We start from the raw sequence: 20517 nt of genomic DNA on the forward strand, positions 1-20517 counted from the left end.
CCCACTATGGACTCGTTGAGTTCATCTGGCAAAGTCCAGATTTCGACTGCTTTCATCTTTGAACAATTAACCATCGCATCAAATATAACAGAAAAACACCCTAAGCTCTGATACCACTGATGGGTTATGAGCACTACAACATTCCTATAGTGTACTTGCAACCCTAGTGCTTTGGATCTAGGTTTTTCTCAAGTTATACATGCAAATAATCATCCAAAGCATAAACCTTACTTCTATCATACAATATTCGAACTTCAATACATAAAAACAAAGTTGGAAGAATACCTTTTCTTGTAGCTTGTTGATCTTGAGCTTTAGAGCTTTAGTGTCTCAATTTTTACACCTCTAATGGAGTCATAAACACCAAGCAACACCAAGGAAGAACAAGAAAAGAGAGAGAGAGAGAGAGAGAGAGAGAGAGAGAGAGTAGACCTAAAGAAGTCGGCTAGGGTTCCTTAGAAAAGCATAGGGTCGATTTCCTTAGCCTAGGGGTGTATTTATACTTGAGCTGCTAGGGTTTCAGGCAAAACCCTTATCTGACTGCTTAAGCCTTAAACAGCCTAGTAGATCCTTCTAGAAGCTATCTTTGGATGAAATCTATGTGGGCTAACACATAGAATTCGTACACCCCTTCCATAGGGATCCACAATCCCAACTTTGCAATTATCTTATAATTACAATATTAGTCCCCTTATTTTAATAAGTCTCTTTTGATCACCGAATTAATTTCTGATCAATACTAATTAAATAATATGATTTCTCATTTAATATATTATTCTTATAATATATTAATAAATCATAAATTAAGCTTTTTCTCTATAATTCATCCTATCAGTTACTATGGTGATGGCAACCCAAAAGGACCATGTTACTATTAGATCAAGTACATACCAATTACAATTATGGGTTTAGACACCTAATCCAACAATAACAAGAAGAACTCACAGATCACTAGGCATATCATCATCCTATCTACCAGGATACTGATCTAACAGATCAATACAACATGACAACATCCTATTTACTAAGATACCGATCTAACAAATCACTACAACATACAAACATACGATAAACCATGATAACAATCCAAAGGGCCGACATATGCCTTCGAACCGCAAGTACAATAAGGAAAGCTCACATCGAATGCAGAAGCTCCCCAATGGAAATCCTTGGCTACTGCCCTGCCGGCTTCCCGAGCTATCAATACTAACAACACACCCAATTAGCAATTGGGTTTCATGTTATAATCCATAATCCTTACTTGCGGTAAATGACCATTTTACCCCTAATCCAACATGAACCAAAACTGACACCTAAAACCAAAAGATACACAAAGGCCCACTAATCGCCCAATTTTCCAAATTGGGACCAACCCCATATGGAACTTATCCTAAGCCCATAATTTTCCTTATTAAAATTCATATTACTTAAAACACCCCTAGGAACAAACTTGATCAAACACATAGATCGAAAGTTAAAGTCAACGGTCCAAGTTGACCCAACTCGCCTTTTTCAACTCGTCGAGTTTCTCCATCGGTTTGCACAGATCGAGAAAAACCAAGTCAAGTCGCCGAGTTTATCCACCAACTCGCTGAGTTCCTCTATCAATTTGAAAATGTCGGGGAAAACCGAGCCAACTCGTCGAGTTTAACCAACAAACTCGCCGAGTTCGCCAGAAACCCACCTCTTAACACATTAAGTCCTTAATCCACGAGGACATGACTCCAAAACATGGATCTGACTTCCTTGAGCTGGAAAACCATGTAAAGTTGCCAAATTTATGTTCATGCATGTCCAAATGAATCTCCTAGACGTGGAATGGAGTTAATAGTTGACTTAATGCATGCATGACACCAAAATCCTCATAAAATTTTCACCTTTAAGCTCAAGGGTACCAAAACCAACTCAGAAAGAGCAACCCCTAAAATGACATTACTCAATCATCATCCGAAAAAGAGGATAAAACACATCAAAACCCAAAATAAGGAGATCCAATCATCTATAAGTCAAGGTATGAACTTGATAACTTAAAATGACTGCAAGAAATGGAGTGATTTTGGATCCAAGACTTCCTTCTCCAAGCTCGAAACTATAAGTTCTAATTCCTTCAAGGTGCACAAAATTCACACCAAACTTCTTTCCAAGGCTCCAAAAAATTGAGAATGTAGGCTACAACTCGAGTTAGGGTTTGGACAACAATGGAGGCGAATAAGGAGGCCATAAAAAGGACTTAAGGAATTTAAATAGGGTGCAAGACCTAAAAAATTAGGGTTTCCTTCCCAGCTACCAACTCGTCGAGTTGAGGCTCCCCAAATCGTCAAGCTGGTTCAATAAACCCTCATGATTCATCCATCTTCAACAGACGAGTTGGTCACTCCAACTCGTCGAGCTGACCTAGAAATAGGCTTATTCTCAATAATTTCTCTTCAAAATTTCGGATGTTACAGAAGTCAGATTTGGATGTTCTTTATATGCACACTCTCGGTTTAACGTCTACTATGATTTTCGTTTAGGTCGCTAAGGCTAAAAAGTATTTTGTCAAAAATTTACTTTTTATAATACACAGATCCATGTCGATTTAAACGCAAAACTTTAACACGTCATAACTTCTTCGTTATAAGTCGGATTTCAACGTTTTTAAATGTACGAAATCCTTGTGACATATACTATAATTTGGTTAAGATTATTTATTCTAAATAATCTTCTATCAAAAAGTCATTTTTAACGCTTATTATCTCTAAATTGACTAGCCCGAATCTGCGTGCGTTACAATAATGTTGTTGTCTCTCAAAAACTTGGACAATTTTTGGCAGTCTAGAGTCTGATGACCAAAAATATTATAGAATTGGCAGAACCTGTTGTTGTGAGTTTTTCGGCCTCCATGTGGTTGAGATGCTATCTAAGATGAGTGACATGTTCCTCTTTTGTTGCATCTGTCACCTTTTGTGAGCCAAAGTTTTTCGATGGCTACCGGTAGTGTTGTCGTCCTTGTTGACAGGTGGTGTAAGTAGCAGGAGCCAGAATTGGTTCGGAGTTTATTATAGCTTATTTAAGTGATCTTTTAAAGTCACTTAATTTGTCAAAGGGTTATGGGTAAGATAGAGGAATTTCTCGAACTTTTATGGCAGCCACAATGGTGTTGTAGTTGTCACCTAATTAAGATAAGATGTGAACATGAAGATCTTCTTTGGCTATAGGGCTTTGCACTAGGGAGATATCATCTACAATAGAACGCATATCTTAAAGATATTCAACAATAATGTGATTGCCTTTAGGGTTTTTAATCAGTCTGGATTTGAGTGAGATTATTCACGAACATAAAGCACTTGCAAAACTAGAGTTCAATCATTCCCAGACATCTTTGGTAGTATAAGTAGATGAGATAAGAGGTTGAATGGTTTTCGAACAGCTCCTAAGAATCACAATGATGACGACTTGATATTGGTGATACCATGGAAGTAATTGTAGGTTCTATTTATGACAATATTTGTTTGATATGAAATGTGTAGTCGGAATGCTTATGCCCAAGATGAAGGACTCAAGTTCAAGACCAATCGACGTTGATTCAATCAATTTATGCCACACTGGAAAATTGTTGGAAGTTAATTTGATTGAAAAATAGGTAGCAGCTGTGATTTGGACAATAGATTTAGATGCCATTTTTCGGGTTTGAAGGTTCACGAAGAAGTTGATTAAAAGTGATGAAAGAGTTGGTTATAAGGGTTTGGACCGGCTCTTCAGAGCAAAGACACGCTCTGATATCATATAAAAGGAGCAAAGATATGTTCACTTATATTAATCAAAAGTGACTATACATGAGGAGATATATAGCTGATTTACAACAATAGGAATGAGAAAATACATGAACTATCTAAGGAGATAAATTAGTGATAATATTGAGACTAATCATTCCCATAAATAAAAAAAATTTAAATGATTTAACCAGCTATGCTATTGGTCCTAATAAAAAATGGATTCATTGATGGCACCATTTCTCCACCAGATCTTACTTCTCCTCATTATTCTTCTTGGTATTGAGAAAACTCTATGATTATCAGCTGGATTTTGAATTCTTTCTCTAAAAATATTTCCGAAAGTCTTCTTTTCTTCTCCATTGCTCTTGATATTTGGAATAAATTACAATAACGACATGAATAATCTGATGGTGTTTTGATCTACATATGCATAATAATTTTATTCTTTCTCTCAAGGTGCTAATAATTTCTTTTTATACTTCACCAAATTCACCAAACTCTTGGATGAACTTCTCTTAATTTAGTTTATTCCTGATTGCACTTGTGGAGCTGCTATTACATTTAACAAGTTGTTTGAACACCAACAACTTATACAACTTCCCATGGGACTAAATGAGTCCTACAAAATCATCATATGCAAATATTGATGATGAAACCATTACATTTATCTTCCTTCTTATCTTGAAACTGATTTTGTACCAATGCAAGTATCATCTGATTTATCTACTCTTTCCAAGAAGTTTACATGCAACCACTGAGAGAATCCAGGTCACACTAAATCTCAATGCTATCGACTTAATGGTTTTCCTGCTAATTTCAATTTTACTAAATATAAGAAGGAAGAATCTAAGTCAAGTATGCAAAATGTGATTTACACTACCTCTCCAATGATTTCACAAGATCAGTACATTCAGTTGCTTTAACTTATTCAAAACAATTATGTTACATCCATATCTTCAACATCCTCTCATGATCCCTAAGTGACTGATGGTGCTATGTAAAACGATGGTATTTCTTTTAACTTTAAATGCTTTATTGCAAAGTCTATAAGTCATCCAACCTGTTACAACCTCATATTTTTTAGATTGTGGATTCTGGAGCCACAGATCACATTTGTTCCAACAAACCTCTTTTTTAACTTTTATATAAATTTCCACAAACACAATACATTGGCCTTCCTAATGGAAATGACACCACTGTTTCCTTTGTTTATAATGTTCCCCTACATGAGTCTCTTGTTCTTACAAATGGTCTGTATGTTCCTTCTTTCAAATATAATCGTATCTCTATTCCTAAGATTACTTCACAACTCAATACCTTTGTTTTTTTTTTTACGGATGATAAATGTCTACTGCAGGACCCTTCAGTAAAGAATAAGGTTTCTGATAGTTTCATTTTTATTACTTCTTTTCATAGTTTATTTTTAGTTCAAAACCATCTCATTTTAGTTAATCTTCATGCATATTTTCTCTTTTTGTTATTTTTCTCCTTTACCGGGTGCTTTCCAGTCTCTTGAGCTTATTTGCAAGATTTATCGAAGACTAATCATTATAGAGGTTTGAAAGGAGTGCGGGACTGTTGGAAGTTTATAATCTGCTCGTGGGCTTGAAGTGTCGCAATTGGGCTTGGTGTCAATATAAGCAAGAAGTACGTTGGACTTAATCTTTGGACGAGCACCTAAGTTAAGGAAGACAAAGAAACATTGGATCATCATTAGAGGCTTTAGAATAACATAATTAGGCTACCAAGAGTTGTGCATGTGGGCTAAAGCATGAATGAGAAGATTGGGCTGGATTGTATTTTAAATAGGCCAAGGTATGCAATCAGCGAGACCCACGTGGTCCGCGTGGATCCGCAAATGGTCCGCGTGGATCGTGTTGTGGTGAATCCGAGTTTTGACTTTTTGACTCTATTTTTGGAAGGTTGGTGGATGGCTTTTGGGAGCTTTTGAATTCGGAAATGAGCACTTTTTACTGAAGATTTGGGAGGATTTTGACTATCAAGACTTTGAACAACTACTCTTTTGCTCTCAAGAAAGGTTGGGAAGAAATTGAAGATTTTGAAGATTGGTGTAATTTCATTTCATCTTGCACTTTGAATCATGTTTGTTATTTCTAAACTATCTTGTATTTCTTTTATTTTGGCCATGCTTGGCTAGATTCTCATTTGGTTGATTAGGGTTAAATCCCATGGATGATTGGTTTCTTTGAAGTCTAAATGTTATCTTGTGTTGAAGTTTATGTAAATGTTTTCTAGTTAAACATCTTTTTGTGTTTATTTATCTTTGATCATGAGCTTTGATGAATGAATGCTTATTTTTGTTGACTAATTTCTTGCTTAAGTAATGGACCCTCAAATCAGTAAGCAACAAGTGGTTTAAATGTTTGTTTTCATTTCATTTACACCATGGAAATGTTTCATCCATAATGATAATGTAAGCATTTGATTATCTTTTGGATTTGGTAACTCTTAGAACTTAAAGCTAATTGACTTTCACAAGATTATATGCTTCATTGATTTTGTGATTTTAATTAAGGAAATGTGTTCAGAGCTCCTCTAGCCATTTTAATAACAATGAAGAGTTGAGGTAATTTGTGCTTATGGATTTCTATAACCAAATTAAATCAATTCATAAGTGTTGTTCCATTTAGTCTAATGATAAGTCAACCAGGTCATCCATGTGGTGTATCCAATATCAACCAATTTCACTTCATTGAATTTTATCAAATCCTTCACTTGTTTACTTGTGATACTTATATTCTACCTTAATTTTTAATTTTGTCAAACAATCAAAAAGAATTAAACAACCCCCCCCCCCCTTTTTTTTTACTTATACTTTTGTTTTACAAGTACTTGAATAAGTTATTTACATAGAGATTTGAATTTAACAAATCTCCGTGGAAACGATCCCTTTACCGCTATACACTGTTCTAGTGTGTAATATTTATGGTATTTATTTTGTTGGCCTCGACAACCACCAAATTTTGGCGCCGTTGCTGGGGATTGGTTTATTTTTAATCAATTTGTTTCTCTATGCCCAGATCTTAATGTACATGTGACTTGATTTATAATCCGGAAATTGAAAAAGAAGCAAGGCATTTGGCGAAGGAAAAGAGAATAGAACTTGGTCAAACTTCTAATCCTCACGAGGATTCGGAGGTTGAAACCGCTTCACTAAGTGATACAGAACCCGATTCTAGCCCCGACCTTCGCCAAGAAATTCCCAAAACACCACCCCTATAATAAAATCCACCCACCATAAACCCAATTGCAATAGGGGACGGAGGAGAATCTCCGGAAATGAGATTTGTGGAATCTGCCAAGGTCAAAATGAGACTTTTCATGATTATTGGGAAAGGTTCAACAACTTGTGCTATAGTTGTCTACAGTATCAAATTCCGGAACAACTCCTCATTCAACACTTCTATGAGGGATTGTTACCAATGGAAAGAAGACTAGTTGATGCCTTAAGTGATGGTGATGTCTTTAGTAAAACTCCACAACAAACAAGACAACTTTTCAACACCATATCCGCGAATTCCCAACACTTTGGACCGCGCCAAGACATGAAAAGAGACACACAACACAAAGTCAATGAAGTAGGAACATCAAATCTCGAGTCTCAAATCAAGGATTTAACCTCCGTTATCCAAAATTTAGCCATAGGACAAACTCCACATGTGATGGTTTGTAAACGCCATGGAAGAGTTCCAAAATTACCATAACAAGGCATCCAGTTACCAAAATGCTTACAATTCAAGTTGGAAGCCAAATCCCAACATGAGTTACAACCCAAGACCATTGCCCTAAAATGCATTGGTTAGACCTTCCTACCCACCACAACAACCTCACTACCAACATCCATAACCAAACAATCAACCCAAACCGCACCCTACACATAATCATTAACAACCTCCTCAATCCCAACCGAGTAGGTCCGAAATATCTCTTGAAGACATTGTTAAATCCTTAGCCACTAGTACCCAACAATTCCAAAAAGAAACAAGGTCTAGTATCTCCAACCTTGAAGCACACAGGGGAGATATACTTACATCTATAAGAGATTTGGAGTCCCATGACAAACTCCCTTCTCAAATGGAAAAGAACCCAAATGCTAATGTGGTGACCTTGAGAATGTTGGGTTATGAGCATTCTAACACTCCTAAGTGTACATGCAACCCTAAATACCTTGGATCTATGTTTTCTCTATTATACATGCAAATATGAACATCCAAGGTATTGTTCTAAACTAGCATACAAAACTATCAATATAACAAGATAGAATACATACCTCTTTGATGGTGCTTGTCTTCATGAAGCTTGAGTGCCTAGTGCCCCAAGTGTGACACCTCAAATGGTTCACAATCATCAAAACACTTAGAATAACTTAGAGAGAATTCTACACTTCATGAAAATCGGCTAGCCCTTTCTTACTCTCTCTAGTGGCCGATTTTCCTCAAGAATAAGATGCTTATATAGTTATACAATTAGGGTAAACCCTAATTGTCATGACTTTCCATTTCCTTGGATCCATGGGTTCAAATACACCATGGAGCATCCATGGAGCATCATATGGGTTTTGGCCCAACTAGATAATCCATGGAGCATTAGCCCACTATACAAGTATGGATGATTTACACAATCAACCCATATATTTAATTAGTCTTCTTTTGATCACTCAATTAATGCTAGATTAATTCTTGATCAATACTAATTAAATAATCTCATTATTCTTATTATTAATATACTAGAACTTATAATATATTAATAACCATAAGTGTCTTATTTCTCTCAATAAGTCTATCCAAGTGCATGATGGTATGCAACCCAAATGGACCATGCCAGGTCGGGTCAAGTCTTACCAATTATAGTTATGGACTTAGACATTAATCCAACAGTCTCCCACTTGGATAAGTCTAAAACTATTATTGTGTATGACTTCAGGAACCAACTGGCAATCCTAGCTCTCAAAAGCTTCTGTCGAACTCTGACCTTGTAGATGAACTCTGATCTTGTCAATGACTTGTCCATTAGATAAGGGATCATATATTCCTCCATTCTAGATATCATATGGACTGAGACATGGATTATAATCATTCTCTCTATCCATTAGTTGTTTCCCGATTTCCGATTTATGACGACTGACTAATTGAACAAATCAAATCAGTCCTGGCCCGGCCGAGCACTTCCATTTTTCATCATCAAATCATCGAGGGGCCCACAGATATCGCTTTTATCCTGAAGGTAAAAGGAATGGATAAACTTCGACTCATATGGCTTGTTCTACTACTTGTTGAATCATACACAAAGACACGTTTTATAGCACCGAGTTACCAAATGCGGTTTCGTGCAATTAATGTACAACCAACTCATAGTAACAACTCATATCTCTAGGTTTGAAGAATATAAGATATTATCATCTCATGATCACTTGTGATAAAATCCATGAAGTGATTCCAATGAGCGCGGGTTGAATCCAATACTCAGAACTTATGAGCACTCATGAGTGTTGTAGCCATTTGTCCAATACCTTAGACCTCTACAAGCCAACCCATGACAATCTTAATTCATATCTACTTCCAACATATGACCTACTGTGGATGGTTTGAATAACTTAGTCATTCCGGAAGAATAACCTAGTTTATTCGGGAAGTCAAAACATGCAAAGTGAAACACAATAATAATTGAATCCAATATGGTCTCAGAACTTATGAATATAAATAAAACACTTTTTATTTATCACCATATGATTACACATTATTCATTGTATATTGTTTCAGCTATCAACTTTATTCTTGAATTTAAAACAATAGTTGTCCCATGCTCCAAGCATGTACACTATGTTTTTCTAAACACTAGTCATGCCATACACCAAGTATGCATACTATGTTTGTCTATGATCTTTACTTTGTGAACTAGATCAATTGAACATAACTTCAATGATTCTCTTTTCACACTCCCAAATCCTTATTGTAAATACAAGAATTCCAAATTCATGTCATTTACTGAAATCTGTTAGATTCTAAACTTATATGCATTGATCCTCTTGTAACGATTATGCACAAATTCACAAAGACTTGGCAACAATCATTACAGAGTATTCCAAAGGAGATCAATTCCTTGGAAACATCCTTCTTGCTTTAAGTTTCCTTAATCTTACACAGATTCAAATTTCTAACTTTGAAACAAGAGTTGCCTCCTTACAATTTCCAGATTCATTTTGACTATCATTTCTGAACAAGAGTTGCCTCCTTACAGATTATGTCAATGTGGTCCTTCCAGAATTATCACTACACTTCCAACTGTCCTTGAGCAACCAATCTTTGGTAAACCTTAGATTGTCCTCGACAATTGTTTAATCCTTTTAGTCATATCCAGTTCTAAACCTTTTCCCTTCTTAATGCCCTAGGCATTTGGAAAATTTTAGAAAGGATGAATATAGCACATGTAATCGATCCTATATCCGAAGCATATGGGACACGATTCATGATGTCTCACATAAAGACTAAACCAGTCTTTTGCTATAACATTTCCATTTCTATTTACCAAGTTCTCATAATTCAGATTATAAAAAGGGATGTCGTAATCATAATCGAATTTTAGAACGCAAATAATGGACCCATATACAGAATTTCCTTATGTTGAGCCATTCCAACATGAATTCATATATATCCTTGACTAAATGATTAAAACCTCACGATCTAAGCTTATAGATTTGAGATGAAGTATAATTTCCTCTCCCTTAATTATAGCAAAACAACTTTTTCCCAATTGAAACCTTTTGTTTTCTATAATTAACATTGCTAACTTGCAATATTTATCATAATTATCATGCTCCCACTAACATGATGATTATTAGCATAACACTTATGCTCCCACTAGCTTTGACATGTACTCAGAAATCCGCTGGACTTCTAGAAATCAATACTTTATTGACTTTCTTACCAAAGTTCAGATTTCTGATACTAGATTGTTTTGATAGAACTTTATCAAAATCATACACCTTCCCTTAGATAGCACACTTGTGTGTCTAAACAATTATGAAGAGGGATGCCGTAATCATAATGGTTAGACCTTTTTGCCACTTCTCACAAGTCCAGGTTAGTGTGCCGGTAAACCACACACGCTCCACTAACGACTTTGAGAATGCAAATATCACAATTGCTATCTAGCTAAAATCTACTTAGTGAAAGTGTTTCCTCACCATCATTTTCATGAATCGGAGAGAAACCTTATGACACTTAGATTTAATGGTGTATGTGTTCTTATCCATGTGAATTGTCATAACCATAGTCACAAGACAAGGATAATGACAAATCCAAACTCATATGGACTGAACTCAATCTTAATTTCTTGCCACCTGGCAGCTCAAGGGCCTGCCATTGCTTCCAAGTTGTTGTACAACAAACTGAGAACTCTAAGAGCTCATATGCAAAGCCAACTTTAACTGGAATGGGCACAGATATGTCAACACGATAGGTTATAAACCTCAAGTCGTGTGCTAGTGAAGGACTTTAGGTTTTATTCTTGATTAGTTCTTGAGACTTTCAAGACCTTTAAGACTCCCACTGTCCTCTTGACCTATAAGACTCCCTTGTCAAACATCCAAGAGATAGTGTGGATTCTAACCAAGACAAACACTTCACACAGTTGGCCTAAGTTGGTCTTTGTTTTATCCAAAACATCACAACTTACCAACTTCAAATGAACAAGAGTAGGACACTTTTACTCTTACATTTGACACGTGTTTTAAACCTTATTTAAGATATGTCACTTAAATTACAATCTTGGAGTATGACTCTAAGACTTGTATTGGAACGAAGTATGACTCATCTTCTTGATTTAACCATTTCAAAATTCAAGATCCCTTCTTCTTAGTCATAAGAATGCACTAAGACTTCCTTAGAGAACTAATTTTGATATGGTTTCTTAATCATTAAGATGATCACAAAACTGATACTAAAGTACTCTCCCATCTTTTCAGATTTGAGGAACTTCTATCCTTCTGCCTAATTTGATTCTTCTTATTCGCTCTGCCATGCATTGGAACCTTTTCCAATTTCTCAGAGTTACACTTAAGCTTGTAAGTATAATCATATTTACTGAGCTTTATTAAACTATGATGAATAGCCTTATATCTTTTGTGGTGGACTTAATCAGTGCACATGACTATGTACTCGATCCCTTAGTCCATTACTTGACTCACACATCCATGTGAACAAGTAATTAGTCTTAATTTTTCCAATACTTGAAAGTTCTCATTCATCATGCTATACAACTTGCATGATTCCAAGTCCCGGTCCAATTGAGACTTTGGATGATGAGAATCTTTCCTTATTTGGTAAATTTAGACATTACCACAAATGAAAGAATCAATTTCATATTTCCACTCTTGCTCTTAATGAAATCATATAAGCAACAATTTTTCCTCAAATGCCATTGTAAGGATATATTAAAATAAATAAAATCAAAAATTTTCTTTTATTTTAAAACTTTGCGGAAAATCTTATCCTTACAATCCATATAAAAACTTGTTGTTATCTATTCCTAAGCAATATCTCATAACTCCTAAGAAGTAGCTCAGGAATCCGATCTTCAAACTACGCGATAGAAATCCATCTACGCGATCAGATTCAACATATTCTTTCTTTAATTTTCTTCACTTTTCTTTGATTCTTAAAACATCAACATGTGACCCAATCACATCATGTAATAAGAATCTCAGAATAGAAACTTAGCAGAGTTAGATAGTGGACTTTACCTGAAGTAGAGTCAAACTTATTGACTTTAACATCCTTAGGTAAATTTGGCAGCTTCGCAACTAATAACCCTTACTTTGGCAATATAAACATATGGACCCTTTGATAATGGTACACAGGACTATTACAGACTTAGCCTTTTTCTCTTTACCATTTGGTCAACCTAGTTGACTACGGTCAATCCCTTTCCTTGGGAAGAGAATGTTTTTTCTTTATTTCCAGTGTCACCATTGTCAATGTCCATAAAGTTTCAGGAAGTTGATCTTAGCAAATAGATAAGATCATTAAGGGTCTTGTCATAGTCTGTTTCATAGGTGTTCCAAAAGAACTCACTATGTGACTTAGAAAGTGATTGAACCACCAACTTTCTCAAGACTTTGACACCCAACTCTCCCGACTTGTCAATATGTGACTACATCTCCAAGATGTGATCACACCAAGACCTTTACTTGCCAATGCTCGAGTGACTTTAAACTTTTAAAGAACTTGTGGGGTAGGGAGAATAATTGGGGGAGGTGACAGAAGTATGATTTCCATTGGAACATCATCTTCATTTAGGAAAGCTAGTTTCAAGAGATTTGGGAAGATCATAAATGTCTAAACCAGACATGTTTTGGGAGATATTCAAGATAGTTGATCTTAAAGTCCTTAATATGACACCCAATATGAAATATTAAGGCTAGGACCCAACATACTATTTTATAACTTAGAAGAGGTATGCCGTAATCCAAGCTATAAAACAATTTGAAGGTAGGTGAATGACGATTCACCAATTTCCACCAAGATAAACGAAATGTATTATTAGGTTTTAATTGGTTTTGAAACTCCTAGATCTTTGAGATTCATTGAACTGTTCAATGGCATGTTTCAATCTCGAGTGTGCCCTTCAGGTTTTGTGACTGGGATGCCGAGGATCACAAAACAAGGTGTGAAGTAACCATGCAAATTACTTGGTACCCTTAAGTGTTTACCCCTCAATCGATGTGCCGGTTAACCACACACGCTCCATCGATACTATGATAAACATTAAGTTACCCTTTCCCTACCTTGTTAACTACGAGTTAGTGTGCCGGTTAACCACACACGCTCCACTAACCGACTTAAACAAAGTGCAAAGTGTAATTTCATGGATTAGCACCTTCTTCATATTTTCCTAAGTAACTAAGATTGGGTATTTTTTTTAAGAGTTTAGTTACTTAGTATTTATCATTAATACTTTTAATGAAGGGAGAATTATAGTCCTGTCAAACCCGTTCGGCTAACGACCCTCCACCAGTCAAGCAAGCGGTGGGTGAGAGTGGACACCCATTAAGTTGCCATTTTATAGGCAACAACCTTATACCCACCTTATAGACCGGCTTCGTGAATGAGGCGTACTAGCGGTAAGACCGACTTTACTCTTATACATATATATATATATATATATATATATATATATATATATATATATATATATTATTAACTTATAATATTATAAAGTATAAGGGTTGAATTTTAACTTTTAAAATTCTAAGGGCTAACTTGGAATTAAAGTATTCATAAGTGAAAACTTTACAAAGTCCAAAACTTGAGGGCAAGTTTTTTGAAACTATTCAAAATTAATTAATTCCATAACTTATTTGTTTAAAGTAGTTTTAATCCAAAAACTCTTCAAGTTCCATAACTTGAGGACAAGTTATGGAAGACTTTAAACTAATAAAAGACTTAACTTTTCTTTATTTTATAACTTATGGAATTAATTAAGGTTACACTTTTTTTATTATTATTTAATGAAGAGACTCTTGGTCCTCCATAACTTGAGGACAAATTATGGAGTCATAACTCCAATTAATTAGAACTAGACTCTTCATTTTTGTAACCTTTGCCAATTTTATGAGTTTTATGAGTCTTTAATGTGACTCTTCATGTAACTTGAGGAAAAGTTACACAAACACATTTTATACTCAACTCTTAGATTAAAATGGATTGAAAATAACTATTTCAATTAACTTTTCTATTAATCTAAGCAACTCATAAGAACAAGATAATTCAAATCAAACTTTTTCATGTAATTAGTCTAACCTTTAAACTAATACAAAACATGAATCTATTGACAACTATCTTTGAAAATGGATTAGCATGAACATTACCACATCAAAAAACAAGTTTATAAGTTCAAAACAACTTAGGGTAATGTTCCTAGTCCATTTCTAGCCAAAAACCTCGAAAATATGTTGTCTGGGGTCCAACTCGTCGAGTGCATGAACACAACTCGGCGAGTTGGATGCATTTTGCCTTGGACTCATCGAGTCCCTTCATGGACTCGGCGAGTCTGTTGGGCTGACAACATCAAAACTCGATTTTTCAGCTCCATTTGCAAGTATAACAAGAAAACAAGCCTATGCTCTGATACCACTGTTGGGTTATGAGCATTCTAACACTCCTAAGTGTACATGCAACCCTAAATACCTTGGATCTATGTTTTCTCTATTATACATGCAAATATGAACATCCAAGGTATTGTTCTAAACTAGCATACAAAACTATCAATATAACAAGATAGAATACATACCTCTTTGATGGTGCTTGTCTTCATGAAGCTTGAGTGCCTAGTGCCCCAAGTGTAACACCTCAAATGGTTCACAATCATCAAAACACTTAGAATAACTTAGAGAGAATTCTACACTTCATGAAAATCGGCTAGCCCTTTCTTACTCTCTCTAGTGGCCAATTTTCCTCAAGAATAAGATGCTTATATAGTTATACAATTAGGGTAAACCCTAATTGTCATGACTTTCCATTTCCTTGGATCCATGGGTTCAAATACACCATGGAGCATCCATGGAGCATCATATGGGTTTTGGCCCAACTAGATAATCCATGGAGCCCACTATACAAGTATGGATGATTTACACAATCAACCCATATATTTAATTAGTCTTCTTTTGATCACTCAATTAATGCTAGATTAATTCTTGATCAATACTAATTAAATAATCTCATTATTCTTATTATTAATATACTAGAACTTATAATATATTAATAACCATAAGTGTCTTATTTCTCTCATTTAGTCTATCCAAGTGCATGATGGTATGCAACCCAAATGGACCATGCTGGGTCGGGTCAAGTCTTACCAATTATAGTTATGGACTTAGACATTAATCCAACAGAGAAGTGGTAAACGAACCGGAGAAAGTAGTTTAAAGAAGAAGTCAATGGAAGAGGAGGAAGAAATAGAGATCACTCCCGTTGAGGATCCCGTTGTTAAGAATGCTACACAATCCGTAGTTCAAAATAAGACTATTCCCCTAGTGACACCAATAGCCACTCAACCGCTATTCCCTTCCGACCTGCAACTTCAAAGAAGAATATGGAGGAGAAAGAGATTTTAGACACCTTCCGAAAGGTGGAAGTAAACACCCCTTTACTTGATGAAATCATGCAAATCCCTAGATATGAAAAATTCTTGAAAGAGCTTTGTACCAACAAGAGGAATTTGAAGGGAAATGAGAAAATCTCAATGAACGAAAACACATCTGCGGTTTTACAAAGGAAGCTTCCACCCAAATGCAAAGATCCTGGAATGTTTACAGTTCCTTGCAAGATTAGTGATGTCACTTTTAGTAGTGTCATGCTTGACCTTAGTGCTTCTATTAATTTCATTCCCTATTCGGTGTAAGAATCCTTGAATATCGGACCTTTGAGTGAAACCGGAGTCATAATCTCTCTTGCGGATAAATCAAGTGTCTTTCCTAGGGGTGTTTTGGAGATGTTTTGGTGCAAGTGAACCAATTGGTCTTCCTGGTGGACTTCTATGTGATTGATTTAGAAGAACAAGTGTACTCCAAGTCGGGTCAAATTTTACTTGGGAGACCATTTTTGAAGACGGCTAGAACGAAGATTGATGTGTATGCGGGAAGATTAACGATGGAGTTTGATGGGGAAACAATATGTTTCAATATCTACGATGCTATGAGATATCCTAGTGATGTTTCATCTTGTAACACCCCGAGTTCAGAAGTGCAAGTTCAGGGTTCTTAGTGTAGATGAGGAACGCCGACTCGGCAAGTCAATGGATAGACTCGGCGAGTCAAGTCGCGATTCTGGTCACACGTTAAGTGGCCAACTCGGCGAGTTGGTGCTGAAGAGAGAAAAACCCTAATCTTCAGGATTTCACCCTATTTAAAGGACTTAATGCCCTCCCCTCAGTCCCTTTAGCCCCTTTTGAAGTCCAGAAACCCTAAATCCGTTTGTGAGAGCATTGGAGAGCATTTGGAACCTTGATAAGTGTTTGGTGAAGAGATCCTTGAAGAGCAAAAAGATTTGGAGCAAGGGGCTTTGCAGAGATTTGGTTCATTTTTCAGTGGGAGCTTGCATTGGAGGTAAGAGATCCGTTCTTGAGCTTTTGTGCATCTAGATTTATCAATTGTGGGGTTTTTGGAGCATAAATGAGGTCCATCTCGAGTTTGGTGTAAGATCTGAGGTTGCTACCTCAGATCTAGGCTTGTAATGATCCAAAGAGCTATAAAGTCTATGTCCAAGAGACAAAGGTGAAGTTCTTTTGCCCCAAACCTTAGCCCAAGTGTGTATTATGCTTAAATCTCTTTGGATTCACGTAAAGTTTGCCACTTTATGTGATGGATGGGTTGTAGGAGAGTAGATCTATGGTTGGGAGTCCCTGCATGGCTTAGAAAGCCACTGTATGGATTAAGAACTAAAGGTACTCGGCGAGTCACATGGGTGTACTCGACAAGTTGGATGAAGATAGCCAGGAACTCGACGAGTTAGAAGAACAACTCAGTAAGTCTGTTGAAGATTTCCTTGGACTCATTGAGTCTGTTCTTGGGCTCGACGAGTCTGGTTGTGAATTCCTAACCTTTTTGGTTGAGCTGTGAATCGGTGAGTCGAGGGACGACTCGGTGAGTTGAGCAGGAAGTGACTTAGAGTTCGTGGGACTCGGCGAGTCTTGGGGCGACTCGGCGAGTTGGGTCTTGATATGGGAGTTTTCAGAGCCTAGGGACTCGACGAGTTAGTGGGCTGACTCAGCGAGTAGAGTCAGTCAGGAAGTTTGAATTTGACTGAGGACTTTGACTTTGACCAAGAGTTGACCAGTTGACTCCCAAGGGTATTTTGGTAATTATTGGTATTTATTGAGTTCAGTCATTTGGTATTGATCAGTGGTGGAGTTCGTGTCGGAGGTTGGAGCAGCGTGATCTTATCTTTTCAGTCAGCAGTTGCGAGGTGAGTTATCCTCACTATATCGATAGGGTCTAAGGCACAAAGGCTGGCCCTTTATCGAATTGTAACCCGGGTATTGTTCTTATGTTATTGCTTTGCTATGTTTACATCCTGGTAGTGAGGATGGTATATGTTAGAGACCTGGTTAAGGTCGGTATCCTGGTACATAGGATGATGCTATGTTAGTGACCGGTTAGATTGGTATCTTGTTTAGAGTAAGCTATGTATGTGATCTTTTAGATCGGTTGATTGATGATTAATTGTTATATGGTTATATGTTCATGTGCACATGGTTGGTTGACTGGAGTTTGGTTGAGGCGGGTCCTGCTTTGTGTTGTAGGACAACATACCCAGGGCGGACAAGATATTCTGAAGGTCCAGCGAGCGGTCCGGATAGGTTGTAGGCCCCACGAGGGCGAACCAGATGTGCCGAGGCTCGGAGAGTGGACCAGGCCGACTGAAGGCCCGGTGCGGGCGAGCCAGTCATACTGTAGACTCAGAGAGTGGACCAGGTGGATTGAATGCCCGGTGCGGGCGGACGAATCACACTGTAGACTCGACGTATATGGCTAGACTCGGAGGGTGGACCAGGTGGACTGAAGGCCCGATGCGGCGGACCAGTCACACAGTAGACCCGAAGTGCATGGCTGTTATGTTCTGTTATGATATGTTATGTGTATGGTATATGCGGTTGGTATTTTGGGGGTATCTCACTAAGCTTTCGGGCTTACAGTTGTGGTTTAATGTTTTCAGGTACTTCAGGAGACCGTGGCAAGGCGAAGGCGTGATCGTACCGCTCCTCATGTTCTTGTTTTATGATATGGTTATGAGAATACTCTGATAATAAATGTATTGAAAACCTTTTTGTAATAACTTAATGAAATTAGGTTGTTTTTGAAAAGTTAAAATTGGCTAGAATTTTTAGAGTGTTATACATCTTTGTATTTTGTGGATGTTGTTGAACCATTAACCCAATGATTGTTTGAGTTGTCTAATGGTTACATGTTGGAGATGATTTTGAGCAAAGGATTTGATTGTGGAAAATTAGCCAAGAAGTTGAAGCTCTACTCACTAGACCCCGAATTTAAAAGATTGGTTAACAATTTGGAGGTTAAGAAAACCACTCAATTCAGTGTGAGGCAAATTGAATTACCTCAAACTCACACAAGATTGCCACCCTCCCTTGTTCAACCACCGGATCTAGAATTGAAAGTCCTACATCAACACTTGAAGTATGCGTACTTGGGCAACAACGAAACTCTCTCGGTCATCATTTCAATTCACTTAACCGAATGAGAAGAAGAGCAATTTCTCAAGGTGTTGAAGGAACATAAAGAAGCAATGGGTTGGACGACCGCGTATATCAAGGGAATAGTTTCTTTTGGATCTTTTGGATCTTTTGGAAAAAATTCAATGATCTATATGTTTTCAATCATCATTTTACATAGATATCTCTTTCTTTTTCTTTTACTATATTACCTGTTATGCCAAATACATGTTTTAGTGTTATGATTCCTGCATCCAATGTTATGAAATGACATAGAAGATTTGGCCATATTCTTATTGACAAGTTATAATTACTCTCTCATGTTAATAATTTTGATCATTCTCTCATTGAATCTTGTGATATTTATTTCAAATCCAAACAACACATAGATTTTTTTTTCCAAAAATCACTTCTGTCACATACCATCCTTTTGATCTTGTTCATATAGATGTTTGGGGACCTTACAAACATGTATCTTATGATGGCTTTAAGTACTTTATCACAATTATGGATGATTTTGGTAGGAAAACTTAGGTTCATATGTTGAAATACAAGAGTTATGCTTTAACTCTAATAAAAAACTTTATTTCTTATGTCAAAACTTAATTTCATAAAGTTGTAAAAAATATTAGAACAAACAATGCATTTAAGCTTGGATCTAGTAATAAGGGGACACTTTATTTTCAAACAATAGACATTATTCATCATAAATCCACACCTCACACCCCTCAACAAAATGGTCTGGTTGAAAGGAAACACAGTCACATTTTGGAAGTTTCAAGAGCTCTATATTCTCAGTCTAGTTTGGGAACAACAAACTGTAAAAAATGTGTTAAGACTGCAATTCATTTAATCAACAGAATTCCTACCAAAGTTCATAACAATGCAACACCTTATGAAACACGTATGAGATTCAAACTATACTTAACACACTTAAAGGCATTTGGTTGTTTATGTTTCATTACTTCTACTTCCATTAATCGTGACAAGTTTATGCCTTGATCTCATTAATGTATTCTTCTTGGATATCCTACTAGTACAGTTTTAAATCTTGTCACAAAACAAATCAATATAACCACAAACATCATTTTCTTTGAGGATTTATTTCCCTTACACTCAATGCTCAAAATTCCTTTGGATTCATCCCCTTTCTCATCCTCCTGTTAATTCTCCTAATACAAATTCCAAATTTACCCCTTATTTTTCTACTGTTTAGTCACCGTTTCTTTCTCAAACCAAGAAAAATCATCCTCCAGATCCCAACAGAAGGTCAACTAGACAAAGACAACCTCTACTTAGATTACAAGATTACATTTGTAATCAAGTAAATTCAAGTTATATTTGTTGTCATGTCATTACAAATACGTGTGTGCCCAACATTAACTTTCCTATTTCCATTTAACAAGTACCTTCTAGTTCCTTTTTCTTTCATGCTGATTTTACAAGTTCCAAAACATGCTAAATTAGGATAATGTTATTCAATAAGAATTACAAGAACCTATAACCAATAACACAT

This window comes from Lactuca saligna, chromosome 6 (assembly GCF_052625555.1).
Source record: "Lactuca saligna cultivar CGN05327 chromosome 6, ASM5262555v1, whole genome shotgun sequence".
NCBI classification, from domain to species: Eukaryota; Viridiplantae; Streptophyta; class Magnoliopsida; order Asterales; family Asteraceae; genus Lactuca; species Lactuca saligna.